This window comes from Protopterus annectens, chromosome 13.part0, assembly GCF_019279795.1.
Source record: "Protopterus annectens isolate FY-2018-M chromosome 13.part0, PAN1.0, whole genome shotgun sequence".
In the NCBI taxonomy this organism is placed as follows: Eukaryota; Metazoa; Chordata; order Ceratodontiformes; family Protopteridae; genus Protopterus; species Protopterus annectens.
Genome location: NC_056747.1, coordinates 156,660,247 through 156,677,416, shown reverse-complemented (window position 1 = coordinate 156,677,416; position 17,170 = coordinate 156,660,247). Strand labels below are relative to the sequence as shown.

At 39.5% G+C, this 17,170-nt stretch overlaps 1 protein-coding gene across 1 annotated transcript in view; it reads left to right on the top strand.

Annotated features, from left to right (window-relative positions):
• Nucleotides 1–17,170, top strand: part of CPAMD8 (C3 and PZP like alpha-2-macroglobulin domain containing 8) — a 7,231,600-nt gene that overhangs the window by 4,803,285 nt on the left and 2,411,145 nt on the right. The gene's annotated exons all lie outside the window — the stretch shown is intronic.

The following is a 17,170-nucleotide window of genomic DNA, read 5'->3' as shown; positions in this document are numbered from 1 at the left end:
TCTCTTTTACAACATTCTGTTATAGTTGGTTTTGATTTAGATTTCTGTTTTCTAGTAATTGCTTTTTTGGCAGCTAGCAACATTAATCTTAGCAGGGCCTTACTGTGTCTAAGAAATTCAGCTTGTATATCCCAACTGAAAAGCATTGTTTCCTTAATTGCATTAATTTGCTTCCCCAACTTTTCCAGCAATGTTCCAAGTAAGAATTTTTATTTAAATGAACCTTGTTGTGATCCCAGAAACATTTTCCCAATTGCTCCACTCATTACCATCACACCTTCAAAAAACTGCTGTCTGTTTGTGGAAGCATTATGTAAAGTTTACTTGGGATATTAAAATATTCACATTTTTCTTTCTCTTTCCTTATATTCTCTTGTCAGTTCCTGATAGGGGAGGCAGTTTCCAACCCACAGTCTAAACTTCTCTTTTTTTAAACGCCTTTATTAAAATATCACTTAAGACTTAGACTCATAGTTTCATAGATGAATACTAGGCTAACTGCCCTGAAGGCCACTTTAAGCCTAGCCAATAACCCAAGACCAGAATCAAACCTTGTGTCTATGAGTTGAAGACCATAACCATTATGCTAATAGAAAAGAACAATCGTATTAATATTTTTCATTTACACATTATACAGTATGCGTCTTTCTTTATAATGACTGTCTTTCAGTCCAACATTGCATACATCACTCAATTCCTGCCTTACCTTAAACCTCAGTCCTCCTCCTGAACATTTGTTTGCATGTCCTGTTCCACATATTCCATTTATTTATATGTAATTTGTTCCTTTCCTTTTCTAAAGATCCCTATTCAAGTTCTTTTATCTCTGTTACATTATTCAGTACTTCTAATGCAACTGGTTTTGATTTTGATTTCCATTTTGTAGTAATTGCTTTTTCAGCTGCCAGCTGAATAAAACTTAATAAGGCCTTAATGTTTCTAGGCAATTTAGATCCTGCGCCTCAGTTAAAAATAATAATTTTCTTAGTTACAGCCATTTGCTCCTGCAATGATTCTGACAGAGTACTCATTAGGTTTTTTTACACTTTCAGAAAAGATGTTCCCAGTTATCTTTTTCTTCCCAAAATATCTCCAACATTTGCTAACTACTTTAGGGGAAAAAATCTATGAAGTCTGCTTGGGATATAAGCATACCTATGTAAATGCTTCCAAGCAAAAATCCTAAACCTTCTGGATATATTGCATACTTGGAAGCTATACATATGTTCTCCCGGATTCACTTCATAATCTCGAAATACTGAAATCTTGAATTTCAGTATCTCGAGACCATGAAGCCGAAAATCCATAAATTCAAAACTCCAGAAGCACGAAATTTAAAATCGCAACTTTTACACTAAACATACCGCAGACACAAACATACACCTCCCTGCACATACACAAACACCTATGATACATACAAGTGGGGGGGGGGAAGACCCCCTGCACCCCCCCACTTAAATATACTAACTCCGAGGTCACACTACACAGACAAACGCACAAAAACACCACCACACAAGCCACATTCCCCTCGCACACACCCATCACACTAACAAAACACACAGGCACACACTAAAGCCCTTACCCAAAACCCGTAAAACACAAACACTTACCTACATCTCCAACCATCCACTCACACACTGCAACACCAGAACCGCTAATTCAAAATTTCCGAACTTCGTGATTTTGAATTTTGCGCTTCTGGGGTTTAGGTATTCTGCACTTTCGCCTTTCTGGTCTCGGGCTACTGAAATTCAGGATTTCAGTAGTTCAAGATTCTGAAGGGAACCCATTCTCCCTTTGTACCCTTGTAAATTGCTTTCCCAGTGTCTCTTCCAAATCTTTTCTATCCTCTTCTGATTGATTCTTATTGTAGTCATGCAGTATTTTTGTTCTACTAATTAGCCCATTTTTAACAGCAGCTTTTGTTCTAGTTTTGACTAAAAAATGTGCAAGAGCAGGCCTTTCACTTATGACTTCCCCTATCTCTTTTTTTCCTTATACCTGGTATAAATCCCTGATAGGGAAGGTAGTCTTAAACCTGCAGTTTCAAATGTCTTCTTGGTTTTTCCCATTCTGTTCCATTTCCTTGTTTAGTTATTTGCTTCCCAATACTATGGTTATAGCTCTCAACCTGTCAGGAACAAATTGAGAAATAATCAGGGACCGTCTGGGACACGTTTAAAATATCACTGCTTTTAATTTGATACATTGACAGATTAAGATGATGTGAATTAATATACATTTAATAAATCTATAACTCTAATTAGTGTCATTATTTAAGTGTAATTCACCACTTTTTCTCCAAAAGCCATCACTTTTTAGGAGGGATTAAGAGGAGTAGAGCTAAAATTTGAGTCAAAACAGGGGCGTCCATGAAAATCAGGGACAGTTGAAAGGTATGACCATGGGTCCTTTGCCAGTTTTCTCCATTAAATTTCCAACCCCTCTTGCCTATTTTTGGACACCTCCTTGAAATCATCCATATTGACAGACTCTCCTTTCTCCAGTCATGTATTGGCTTAGTTCTTCGAATAATTTCTGCTACTTTACGAATGTAATATTCTGTATGACTTGTTCTCCTGAAGGATCCGCATCCAAAACCTCACTGTCTCCTTATTTTTTTAACCCCCCCCTTCACCATTATCCTTTTCCACTTTGAATTTTAACCCCCTGCTTTTGTTACATATAATGCCTTAATTATGTAGCTCTAAAATATCCCTTCAAGTCAGTAATCCTAAACCACCTTCTTCTGTTGGGAGGATCAACTTAAACCAATTAACTTTTGCCATCTTTCCTTCCCAGATAAATTCCTTTAACTGTTTATTAGTTATTGTTCATAACTTTTCCTCTGGTTGATAAAAATATGCCTTACCTGTATGTAAAAGTTTGGGGACTAAAAACATTTTTACTGCTTGTATCTTACTGTCTGTATTCAAGAGTAAGAGCGTGCATGTTTTCCGTTTTTGTATTATCCTTTGATTTGATGACCATTTTCATCAGATCCAATGAATGCGACTGAGATCTGGCCTCAGCATCTCCAAACCTTCAGATCCAGGGGTCTGACTCTTCCCATACCCATAATTCCTTTACCATCCTCAAATACCTTGATCTCATTTACCACTTGAACCAAACAGTTGCAGGGACTCTGATTTCCATGCTGGGATAAGTGTGTTTGTTCACTTTCCTAGAGAATTACTATATTTAAAATGCTAGTTTTCGTCTTAGTTAACACTTTGCATTTTTCACCTTCCCTATCTTGTACCCATTACTTAAAAAAAAAAAAAAAAAAAAAAAAGTATATATATATATATATTTTTTTTTTTATCTACAGTACATTTTGTAGGCCTTGTTAAAAGTTAGTAGTTTAATGTGATTTTTAATATTGGTTAAAGTTTGTAATTTCTGTTTTTTTGTCATAAATTTAGTAGGTGCCTTGTGTTTTTTCTTCACCTTATTTTTCTATAAGTAAACAAATGGCTGATAAGTGTTTTAAAAAGTGTTCTTAATGTGTCAAATTCCCCCACATGATCCTGACTCCCTTTCTGTGTACTGTCTGTGAGTGGTGCATCTAGATAAGGAATGAGAAGCTAGTGCATCTTTTGGCCATAAAGCCCTTCAGAGCAGAAGGGATAAATTGATATTATAGGGTGGTCTTCCTGCTCTGTCGTGGAAACCTGTGTCTTCTACTTCTCTGTCTCTTAAGGACAAAGAGAAAGAAAAAGAAGCTCCATAACTGATGCACCATACTTTTAAAAGCAAGACTGCTGAGAAGGGCATTGAGAGGTTCAGGAAACAGTCCCCTAGACTCCACAGTCTCCTCATTTCTGGCTTGTTCACTCACACATGCAGACAGAAACATACACACAGTTGCACACAGAGGGACTCCAACTTTCATGCACACATTCAGTCACACACGCATACAGAAACATACACAGACACACTTTTTCAGTTTTCTTGACTTTTATTTTACACTTGCTAAACAGCAAAAACGCTGCTTAGCGAATGTAAAATAACGGCTCGATCAGTCTCACTGTTTGCTTACTCTCATACACACAGTCTCTGTTTCTTTCACACACACATACATTCTGCTTTCATGCACACATTCACCCACACGCATAGACATACATATAAACATACTCATACACACATTCACTTTTTGTTTCACTTTGTGCCTTGGCAGCCTTATACCAAATGATCCACGGCCTGCTACTGGTCAGTGACCCAGTGGTTGTGGACCGCTGCTCTATGGCTCTTACCAGGGTATCCAGTTATACTTAGTAAAATTAATACTACTACAAGTGGTAGCTCAAAAGTTTCCACAGTGTCACCAAATAAATATTAGTACTCTTAAAGGTTAAAATATTCCCTAAAAGACCAGCCACAAAGAAAAATTTAAATATATTTAATAAATAATAAAGGATCATGAAGGTACTAAATATCTGTTTACATTAAATACCAGAATTTCATTCACAAGAAATATTAAAAATAGATGGATAGATTCACACAGATACAGAAAAACAGCACTTGACTAATCTCACTATATTTTCCTGACTGATCGAAAGAATTACAGTTCCCCATTTCACTTACTAGAGCACGGCAAGATGATATGGGAGACTCACCTGAGACTTGCGTCTCATCTAGTATTTAAGCATCATTTCATTGCTGGCTTACAGAATGACATCATGCACATCTGGTTATCTGACTTCTGGTTCCGACACTACTCCCTTTACTAGAAACTGAACCAGAATCTAGCATGTGTTACCATACACACCCACAGCTTTGCTAAGATGTGTTATAGCATCTGGAAACTATAAAACCATTTCAAAAACTTCCATCCTTCCAGGTTAGTAATTAGCTCACCCCTAAGGAGAGTACAGTAGGATTCCTAGTCTTCGTTTTCTCAGACATTTTGTCTCTGGCTGCAGTCAGAACTGTAGGATATGATCTTCATGGCCTAAACCAAATAATTTAATTTCAAACTATTTTTCAAAGTTAGGTGGACTGAGATTAACCTTTTCTCTTCCAGTATCCTCTGTTACAATATATTCATTTCAATAGTTAAAATACAGTCTGACATACAGGTGCATTTCTTTTCTGTCCAGCAGGACCCACTGTTGGTACATCTTTAACCCAAGCAGTTTTACAAATACATTTTTCAATACAAAGATCTGTACAAATCGGCTCGATATACAAATGATATATAATTCTTTACAAACCTCCAGCTAGGTATGCTGGCATATGTTACACATCCACTGCCCTACTTCTTGTGGTATAGCTGGCAATAGCTTACATCATCACAGAGGCCTTCCAGCTGGTCTTGTCAAGATCAAGAGAAGAGGTGCCTCCATCTTATTCAGATCTGACCCAACCTCCAGTGTATTCTGCCCTGAAATCTGCTCCTTCTTGTCAACAAGAATAGCCAACCTCCAGGAGCCCTGGGGAGGTTCTGTCCTTCAACTCTCACTGTGATTCAGACTCACAACCAGATTCTCCCCAGTGACAGGTGCATAAAAAACAGACTTGGAAAATGGAAGCATTTGGATTCATCCCATCACAGAAGACACGGATTTGGATAAAGGGAAGGATTCCCCAAGATCCCCTTTACAGATGTATCTTTTGGTCAAATCCTAGAATTGGTGAAATGGGGTTGGTTTACCGATGCAGCGTACCTAGAAGAATTCTTGTTCCTGGAGGCTTTTGAAGTTGGCTCTTCTGCTGTCTGAGTGGTTCCTCCACCTGACTTGGTGGGTCAGCGGGTTTGGAAGGAGCCTGATACAACAGAGCCAATAAAAAATAAGTAAAGTAATAAAAAAAATCAGACAAGATTTTAGCCACACCAAAAGACAGAGCTCATTGGAGTAAAGGTCCCTTCCATAGATGCCATGGCTATATCACCAGCTAGGAAGACAGAAGAGAGCTCTTCTGCCCATCCCTCTAACAGGGAATCTCAGGCTCTGGAGAGATTTAGAAAATGGACGGGCACCTTGATAACTTTTTCCCTGAGAATGCTTAACTACCTTGCCCACAGTATGTGATGCAAAAGAAAACTGACAGAGATCATCAGAAATTCACATTCAGGTAATTTGCTGGCTGATTTCCAGAAGGCAACTGAATTCCAGCTTATATACCTTTTCCACCTCTAATATTTCCATGTGCCCCGCTTTCAAATGCAGCTGAAGGCACAGCCATTGCAGCAGGCACTGATATAGCTATACGCCACAATGCCTGGATGCGTTTGTGTGATTTTACAGAAGAAACGCCAGAAGTAAACAGGACAGTAAAACCCTTTCTGTCATTGAAATCTGCTTCTTTACACCTCAGAGAATCTCTGTAGGAGTCGATGAGGAAGGAAAAAGGTGTGATTCTAGAAGTCACAGGTCTTTAACCATGATGCTTCTTCAACCCTCTCCCTTCTATAGCAGAGGAGGATGGGTATTTTTGTGGACATCACCCTAGGGGCAGGGTGGTCTGCAAAACCAAGGAATTGGAGGCCCTTTGAGAAATCCTTGCAGCCCTCAGACATGTTGCCCAATTGCTGCACTCTGGAGGCAGCCAAGTGAGTGTGGCTATCCCTACACTCTCAGACCTAATGAACCATCACTTCTGATTGTTGGATGTTGAGGATAATAACCAGAGGATACACAGTTCCATTTCTATCCATGCCTCATGCAAAAAAAAAACAGGCTTCCCTTAGTGCCACTCCATCAGTTGGTATCTCCAATAGCAGAAGTAGAAAAGCTGTTGGAAAAAAGAGCCATCTAACAGGTCCCACCAGACTAGATGGAATCCATTGTCTACTCCAGGTTCCTTTTATTTCCAAAGAAGATAGGGCACCTAGGGCCTAAGCTGGATTGAAGTAATTTAAGCCAGTATGTGAAGCAGATAAAATTCCAGGTGGTTATGGTTTAGTCCATTTTACCTCTACTCAGGAAGGACAACTGGATGTGCTCGACAAATCTCCTGGATGCCTGTTATCATGCAAAGATACACAGGTATTCCAGGAGGTTTCTCTGTTTCAGGCTGGAAGCCACTCATTTTCATTTCAGAGCTCTGCCGTTGGTACTTGTAACAGCTCCTAAAATGTTTAGCTAATACATAGCAGCAGTGACAGCCTACCTCAGACTACAAGGGCTTCAGGTATTCTTGTTCTTAAATGATTGGCTTCTAACCCCTCCAACCAAGTATCTATTGATTCTCCAAAGGGGCCTCTTACTCCAGGTGCTTCACAGCTTGGGGATTAATAACCATCTACAAATGAGCAACACACATCAGTTCAATCCATAGAACTTATAAGTTGCCACCTGGACACAACACTGATAGCCACTCTGCCACAACACAAGATTCTCTCCATCCGGGAGTCAGCAAACTAAGTCCAGTCCACCCCATTGCCACCAGCATGGCTAATTCTAAAACTTCCAGGTTTATGGTGTCAGCTGTTGTCTTTGTTCAAATGTCCATATTTTACATGAAGGTTCTCAGTGAAACCTCTCAGTTTAGTGGTCACGGCTTTGTTACCCCCTCCACTCCTTGATCAGGCTGACCTCATTGTGCAGAACTCACATCCACAGACTTGTTAGCAGGTCATCCATTCTCTCCACTTCCTTCTACAGCAGTAAACACAGACACTTCCCTTTCGGAGGTGGGCTTTACAAAAAAAAAGATGGTTCAAGATACTTGGACACCATTAGAGACCAATCTTCACATCAGTGTCCAAGAAATGAGGACAGTCCTTTTGGCATTGCAGGCATTTCATGATTCTCATCCTGTGGGTATGATTTTTGTTCAGATGGACAACATGTTAGTGGTCTGGAACAGCAACAAGCAGGGGAGAGCCAGTTCTTAACATTATATGGATAGTCCGTGATCCATGGGCTAAAGCATTTAGGAGCTGTGTCCCATTAGTAGTACAAGGGGAAGTCCTTCGGTAAATTTTCTCTTTCCAAGCCATACATCTAAGTTGCTCTTGAATATGGTCAGGGATGAATTTTGTTTTATGTGGATGGGGATTTAGTTCACCAGCAGCGGTATCCTCTGTGAGATGTACATGTCCCTCCAAACCATTCTGTTGATTTTGCAGAAGTGGTTTAGATCCATAGACTGACTATTTCTGATGCCATTTGACTTGCTGATATACAGTAAATCCATCAGTAATGGGTCAGAGGATGTCTTGAATGCCAGACATAGGTCACATCTCAGCAGTCTGTAGAATACCAAATATAGTGACAGGGCTTTGGGTCAGTCTGTTTAGATCATGTTGTTAAGCCTTGTATCCTTTTAGTAAGGTATCCCTGTGGGCGCTCAGTTGTTGCATGTGTTTGGACAGATACATGCCAAAGGAGGCATTATATTTAATGACTGGCCTACTAAGTAAATGGGAACAGTGACATCCTTAGATCTATAGACAGTCCCTGTGTTTATAAGCCGTGCAGTATAGAAGAACTTTCTGACAATAGACACATGTTAGTCAAAAGTTCCCAAATCCTGAACAACTGGTTTGACTCTTAGGGGCATATTGTCAATGTGGTAGTTCCCTGGAGTAAGTGATTTCCCAAATGATACAGTAATGCATTTTTTGGCATTTATTTTCGGGCCATGATTTTGGCATCCGTTATTTATTTGAGGCAAACCTTCCTGCAGGATTTCTAAGTCACTTGGAGATTCAGTGACTTCTCCTTACTTGCAGTCATCTGCAAACTTAGTCAGACAGAGCCCTTTGGTATTGGCTTTTATTTAGGAAAAGTGGATGCCAGACAGGAGCAGTTCCAGCACAGAACCCTGGGGGACTCCACTAGCGAATGGTCACTTTGTGGAGTTAACATCCTCTATTTTGATTATCTGTGTCCTGTTCACCAGTTGGCAATCCAACAGGTGACAGAGGGGTTCATTACCAGTTTATTTAGCTTTTCTACTATACCTGAGTGGAGAATTGTCAGAAACATTTGCCAGGTTTGAGGTTTGTGATGTATATTAGTTGGCCTTTGTCCCATTGCTTTGTTGACCGTTTCAAAAAATCTGCCAAGGTGAGTAAGCATGACCTACCCCCTGACAAATTCAAGTTGAAGCTGGTCCAGTGTTTGGAGGTTCCCTATGTCCTGCTTGATTAATTGCATGGTAAGTCTTTCCATTGCTTTGCATGTAAAGCTGGTCAGACTTATGGGTCTGCAATTGCCTGGGTCTATGGAAGGTTCTCCCTTATGCAGGGAATGACTGTAGCTGTTCTCTATTCACTTGGTACAAAACCTGTATGGAGACTGAGATTGAGCAGTGTTGTTAGGGGTGTGGATAAATTGTGCTTCATTCTGTTTAGGATGCATCCAGGGATATTTTCAGGACCCATTGGTGTATTATTTTAGCTTTTGATAGCACTTTTAGGACTTGGTCTTGTGTGATAGCTGGAGACGAGCCAGTTTCAGGTATACCTAGAGGGACAAACGGGGGGGGGGGGGATAAGGGGTAAAATTAGAGCTAAATTTATTGGCCAGTAGGTTTGCTGTATCTTCAGCTTCAGTACAGGTAATGTTGTTCACAATCAGCACATTGCTGCCTTGTGCTTTTGAGATTACAAATGTAACTAAAAAATGCCTTGTGATCATCTCTGTGTCTGGGAATTTCCCCAGCAGATTCTTCTTAGAGGGGTCAGAGAAACAGACCCATTGACTGAGATAAAGTGCCATCTCTCAGTTGTGCTTCTTCCAGGGATGTCCGGCGGGGGGGGGGGGGGGACTAAAGGTTAGGCGTTGCATGTCCAAAGTCATTTTCTGCTTATAAGGATGGTTTTCCTGCATAAGTCTGGAGTTAAATGTAGTCTTTTTATCCTGAAGACCAGAAATCATTCCTGAGGAAAATGTCAGGATTCTAGCATAGACAGAGGTGTGTAGGGTCTTTTCTTAATCTGACTCTCAAGCTCAGGGCTCTGCTTCAGAGGAACATTTGTCCTATCTAACTCCATTAGAGGAGTTTCCCTTTTCTAAGAGTAATTCCAGGATAAATTATGAAAAAATGGATGTTCCCCCTCAACTGAGGAGATTTGATATTCCGCAGTTGGATTTACCTCATGCTTCATCCTTTCCTCCTATTATGCAACTTGGATGATGTGTTAAATGTTGCCTGCAATAACCCTGAACATCAGCCTTTATCATCCAAAAATGACAGAACACTTAATAACAACCCTACCCCTACAGATAAGTAGGTAAGCTATTGTACGTATTTCATAAGATCATTTCCTTCTTCCAGTTTATTCTCTCAGGTGTTGACAGCTTGTGGGATTGTCCTGTCACACTTCATTCAGAAAAAAGTTCTGTCAGAATCCTATACTTTTTAGCCTGCTCAGGTGTGTTGCGTAAACATGCTTTGAAAGGTCTGTGTGATTGTGCAGATACTCTGTCTAGGGCCACTACAGTTGCAGCTGTATTGAAAAAGATTTGCCTGGGTTTGTACCTGAAAGTGTTTGGATGATAGTTTGAGATTTTAAATTCTAATGCAGACAATGTTTGGTTGACCTTGCTGCTACTCAGTTTCTCAGTTGATAACAGAGGGAAATTAATTTAGGGAGTTTCTAACATTTTAAGTCTCACATTATAAATATTATAAAACCTGCTTTTTTCTTAAAAAAATAATAATTCCCTGACAACTTCTAGGAAACAGGAAATAAAGAAATGGCAGGAGAGGAAAAAAGTGGCGTCCTTTCAGAAAAAGGGATAGACTGTGCCCTTCAGAGTGACACTGCCAGTATTCCTCCTCCCTTCCCTCATATTCCTACATCTGTATGTTTGTCCTGTAGACTGGCTCTCAACCTTTCCCTTTGGCCAGAGATAGTTTCAAACTCTTGGGTAGTAATAGTTGTTCAGGAGGGTTACTATTGGTACTGGATATATATACATATATATATATATATATATATATATATATATATATATATATATATACATGTATACCTACTTTCGTGGGAATTCCTCCATACTTTCTAAACCAGAGTTTTTCTCTGCACTTTCTTCAAAACTTGCTTACCCTAGGAGTCATGCTGTCATTGCTGTTGGACTAAAGGGAGGAAGGCTTTCACTGTAGAATATTTCTGGTTTCAAAGAATGATCTTTCCTCGAGAGCATTTTGTAGATCTTTCCTTTCACAGCTTTTTTTGAAAGTACCAAAATTCAAAATGTTTTGCTACGGTAGCTTTTTCGCCTCACAGTAAGATGCCGTCCGGTTCGATTCTCAGCTAGAGCATCTTCTGCGTGGATACATGCGTGAATGGGTGTACCTTCGTTGAAGGTTGTGCGTCAAGTTAGTAACTCGGCACGTAAAAATCAACTACCAATCATTAGCGGACCAGAGTTCCGCTGTGGCGACCCCTAACCGGGAAAAGCCGAAAAGACACAAACAAACAAACCAAAATTCAAAATGTTGACCCTTCAGAGTCTATTACCAGTCATTCCACTGATGAGTTTTATATTAATGTTAAACTTAAAAAAATGCTTCTCATACTTTTTCTTTTTTAGATGATTTACTTATCTTTGCAGAGTCTTTTGTCAAATGTCAGGAGTCCTTAACCCTCCTTATCAATCTTGGCTTCCATATAAATGTTCAAAAATCCTCACTGACCCCGTCACACAGGATTGTATGCTTTTTGACTGCCTTCTGGACACATCTGTTCAAAGGCATTCCTAACAAAGGTTCATAGGTTGGTACTAGGCTATCAGCCCTAGGGCCTCTACAAGCCTAGCCATAACAGTTCCCTGGCTATTTCTTCCCACACTATTTACTTTCCTGGACCCCTGTCTAACAGGGCGACTGACGTGATCCCCGGGGTGAATTTCCTTTCTCCCATCCAGTCGTCAAGGTTCCTTTTGAAGAGGGCCAAAGAGGCACTCTGCTTGACATGTATGGGCAATCTATTCCAGAATCTGGGGAGTCTCTGGGTCAGGAACCTATCCCTCCAGCATGTTTTGTTTATTGTGATGACAAGGTTAAGATCCCTGGAGCGTGTGGCTCTGAGGGATTGGGATTTCTTTAAGTGTAGCATGTCCAACAGCTCTGGGTTTGACATGGCCTTGTATGTTAAGCAGAGATCGCCTCCGAGTAGACGATATGCGACAGAGTATAGTTATAGCTGGAGTTTTTTAAGGCGGTCAGCGTAAGGCATCTGCTTTAGGCCTGTGGTTCTTTTAGTGAGGTATTTCTGTGGCCTTTCCAGTTGTTGCAGATGTCTTGAGAGGTACATACCAAATGGGGCATTGTATTCTATAATGGGTCTAATGAGGGATGAGTACAGTGGGCATTGACCTCCTTTTTTCTGGATGAAAAGCCCTTAGTGATGAGGTGTGCCACATAGAAGGATTTCCTGACTGTTGTGGCGATGTTATCAAAGGTGAGACCACTGTCCACCTGTGTCCCTAAGTCTCTTATCACACTTTCAGTGTTTAGTGTACTGCCACCTATATGGTAATTCACGGGTACATGTTTTTTCCCAAAGGTGATAACTATACATTTCTTGGCGTTGAGTTTGAGCCCATGGCTCTGGCACCAAGCATCTGTTTCTGTAAGGCCCTTTTGTAGAGTATCCACATCATTTGGGGATTCAATAATGGCTCCCAGTTTTCAGTCATCTGCGAACTTTGTTAGCCAGAGTCCCTTAGTGTTGGCCTGTACTTCAGTGAAGTAGATGCCAAACAAGAGCGGTCCCAGGACTGAACCCTGAGGTACTCCACTTGTCTGGAGATGGATTTGGAGTCGGCTACTTTTACAGTGTGGGTTCTATCAGTAAGCCAGTTAGCAACCCATTGGGTGATGTAGGGATTAATGCCCAGCTTAGTAAGTTTATCTATGATTCCAGAGTGGGGGATGGTGTCAAAGGCCTTGGCAAGGTCTAGATAGTCTGTGTGGACCACCATACCCTTGTCCATGGCTCTGGAGATTGATTCGAAGAAGTCAATCAGGTTCAGGAGACAAGATCGGCCCTTCACGAACCCAAACTGGGTGGGGTCCAGTGTTTGAAGGTTGCCAATGTCTTTGTTTATAAGTTCAGTGGAAATGTGTATGTGGAAACTTTCCTGTTCTTTTTCAGCCAGTCTGAGACTTCAGCCAGAGAATCTCAGGATGCTAGGGTTAATGTCTTGTATGATCTCATGATTGCTGTTGCCAGGTTATATATGATAAAAATTAAATGTTTGTTTTTATTTAAATACAACATTCTCATCCTTTGGGATTTTCAAATTCTGTTTTGAGGGTATATCACAAAAGAACTACATTGGTGGAGTCAGACAGATGCCTCAGTATTTGCTTGTTGAACTGTTTCTATTGGGGTTGAGGTACAAGACCTGTGGGACTGATCAAGCAGACCAAAGAACATAAATGTCAAAGAGATGGTTTGCCGTGATTGATGCCTTGAATTGTCTCAATCACCTGTGGTCATCAGAACCTCTGTAGGTAATTACGGTTGACACCGTTACATGGTATATAAACAAGGGTCACAAAATCTTGCCCTCTGTGCAGTCTGGCTATGATGGATTGGTTGTTAGTTCTACAGCATTCCTTAACACTCCAAGCATCTTACATACCGTCAGAGCAAAATGTAGTGGCAAACAAGCTGAGCAGGACTGGGATGGACCCTCAACGAATAGAAATTTAATTAGGGGTTCTTCCAGTAACTGATCCAGATGCTGTTCTCTGGCCTTGAGGTTGCCAGAAGATAAAAGCATAGCATCATACTTGTTGGCATTCTTGTTGTCCCTTATGCAAGCATTGTATTGGCAAATAGACATAGAATTTTCAGCATCATTTAATCGAGTTATACATACCAGACTTCTGGCATGGTTGTGAGGGTCTTAGTAGTAAAATAATGCTCTGGGCTAGAAGTCCTTTAAAAACATAAAAAAGCTGGTAATTCCTCAAAACCATTAATTAAACACAACTGCCCAAGCATTTAAGTCAGCAGGAAGAGCTGTTCAGAGAAAGAAAACCTCACAAAGTGATATTTAATAGGGGAAGAATAATATTGCATCAATGAAAGAGAAAGAAGACAATTTGGCAGGTTGACTGGAAAGTTGGCCTTCAGTGAATACTACAAAGGTGGCTGCCTCAGTCTGCTTGGAATAAAACATCAATCAGATGCATGAAGAGATCTTTAAAGTTAGAAGTTTATTAATGGACTACATTGCTACCACGGACAAGAAAATTACAGGAATGTTGAGGATGCTTTGTCTAAGCACTCATATGCAGTCTCAGACCTACAGTCCAAATGAGAAGAGTAAGTTAAAAAATGGCAGCGAAAGAAATGAAACAAAAAATGTTGTAGAAACTTGTTAGCTCAAAGGCACATTTGGGAGAGACAATATAAGATTTACTATGATTTCAAAGCAGGCAGAAGGGAAGGACTGAAAGGGCTTTAAGAGAAAGTCTGTTCTTGCATTACCCCAGACTAGCTCTTTAATTTCCATCTGTGTTTTTTTTCCCCCCCACTACAGACTGGTCTCACCACTGTTCTAATTCTGAGCACATAGCCTGAAACTTATCCAGTCTACTCGCAATCCCAAATGATCTCCACTGCTCGCTGTTTCTCAGTGACTTTCACTCTTGCGTAGCACTTCCTAATATCCACTCACTGCTCCCATCCACCCCCACAACTTCACTAGTACCACCTCAATTCTTATCTCTATTGAAACACACTCTTCATACTCACTCTTTCTTCCTTAACCCCTACTGTTACCTGTTTCACATTCACCCCTTCTCACCCTTCTTCCTGCCTACACTCCTGTTACTGTCCTTTCTAATACATTTTACTAGCTTGCTGTCCTCAAAACACTAATATACCTGCCAAGATTCTACAATCATAATCTCATCAAGACGACACAGTATACCTTTAGTAGCTTACTCTGTAAACTGTTCCCTTTCCTTTCTATTCTCTCTCTTTCTTTTTTTTCTGAATCTCTCTTGGGCACATCAAAACCATAACTCATCTTATCTTATTCTGTCTCTTTCTCTAAAGGCTGGTATTCTGAATACTAACCACCAAAATGATGCCTCTAAAAACCTGCCATTTCTCTTTTTAGGAAAAAAATGTACGGTTTATACCCTGTATTACCAAGTGGAAAAGAAGGGTCAACTTGTAAATAAGATATATAATGCTATATATATTGATATGCTTTGTAAGTATATAGACACTGCTTAAATATTCATGTACCCTACAAATGTATGCACACTGTTTAAAATATTTTGTAGATACTTGTACACTGTTTGCACAGTGTCATTCTGTTTGAAATCTTTTTTTTTTGTATTAAAAAAGAAACGTCTGTATTAAATTATCAGTTGTGGCATAGTCAATCGTACGTTTATATAAATGAAAACAAACCATATTGGCACAACTGTAGTTGCAGACATTATACATCACTTATAATCTATCTAGTCAATGTCAGTCAAACATAGCTCATTCAAATCCTACCTTCTTTTAAACCTCATTCCTTATCTGCATGTGTTGTTACCACAATTTCCATTTTTTTCTATGTAGTTTACTCCTACCCTTTTCTAAAGACCCATTTTCAGTTTTTTTATCTCTGTTACTATATTCACTACTTCTAGTGTAGTTGGTTTAGCCTTTGCTTTCCATTTCCTAGTAATTGCTTTTTAGGTAGCCACCATAATTAGACTCACCAAGACCTTCATTTGTCTAGGCAATTCCGATTTTGCATCATAGCTCAAAAAATAATTTCCATTGTCATATCAGTTTGATTACCCAGTATTTCTGATAGAGTAGTCCGCAGGGAATTTTTAAGTTTTGCTATCTCATTACAGTCCCCAAAAATATGTTCCCAGTTACCTCTTTTTTCTTCATCACACCTTCAACATTTGCTGTCTACCTGAGGAAAAATTCGTTGGAGTCTACTTGGGTATAAAAATACCTACTTGAAGCAAAGATCCTAACTCTTCTAGACTTTGTTGCATATTTGGAAGACCTGCATAAATCCTCTATTGATTTTTTGTGAATTGCTTATCCAGTCTTTTTTTCCAATCCTTTCTAACCTCCTCTGATTGATTTTTGTAGTTATCATGTAATGTTTTATATGCTGTACTAATTATTCCTATTTAACAGCAGCTTCTGTTCTAGATTCTACCAAAAACTGTACCAGTGCTGGTCTTTCACTTAGAATCCCCCTATTTCTTTCTCTTTGCCAATACTCTGATATCAGTCCTTGATAGGGAAGGCAGTATCTAGCCTGTAGTCCAAATAAACTATTTTCTTCTTCCCATTCTGTTACCTTTCCCTCACTAATTATTTGCTCCCAGTACCTTGGTTCTTTTGCAACTTTTCTCCAGTAACTTCTGGCCTCTTCTTGCCTATTGTCTGTATCCCTAATTGCAATCATCCCTGTTGGCAAAATCGCCTTTCTCCATTCCCATGTTGACTTAGTTCTTAGAATACTTTGTGCTACTTTATGAATATAATATTCTGTATAGTTATTCTCCTTAAGGGTCTGCATACCAAATCCCAGTCTGTCCTTGTTTCTTGACATTCTGTGTGTAATCTTGACGCTTTTTGTGAAAAATAATTCTGAGGAGCTTTTCTTCCCAGACATCCCCTGAAAAAAGGGTTAGTGAAACCCATTCAGACTTTCTTGGCAAACAAAGGCAAAATAAATCAGTAAAATGTATAAAGAATTACAGATATACACATCAAATGCATCTATTTTGAAAAACCTCACAGAATTAATACACAATGTGCTGAAACTAGACAGTAGCCTAGAGCTATTCTTATGAAATTTGACATACACTCAAAAAGAAGAAATCCTTTTAATATTTTGATGGAAGAGTACAATTTTCTAAACTGATGGCTGTAACGTGTTTGCAGAGAATGTTTGTTTATTCTGCAAAATTTTAGAATTATGAGGGGTTCATTTATTCCTGCTGTAAAGAAATTTAGAGAAATATTTCTTTGAACATCAAGATTATGCATCCTGTTTTTTTTTTTTTTATCCTTTGGACATACCTCTCAACTGTCCAGATTTTTGCCCATATCTTTTGTCTGTTCCTCACAAAATCTGTGGTTTTCTGGCAAACCACTTGGGATTGAAGTCACTAGATAATGATAGGCATTTGGTTTCACACTTCATAACCTTCGAAAAATGCATACTGACACAAAACCTGTTGTAACAGTTTTCTAAGTTTATATGAACTATTTTTA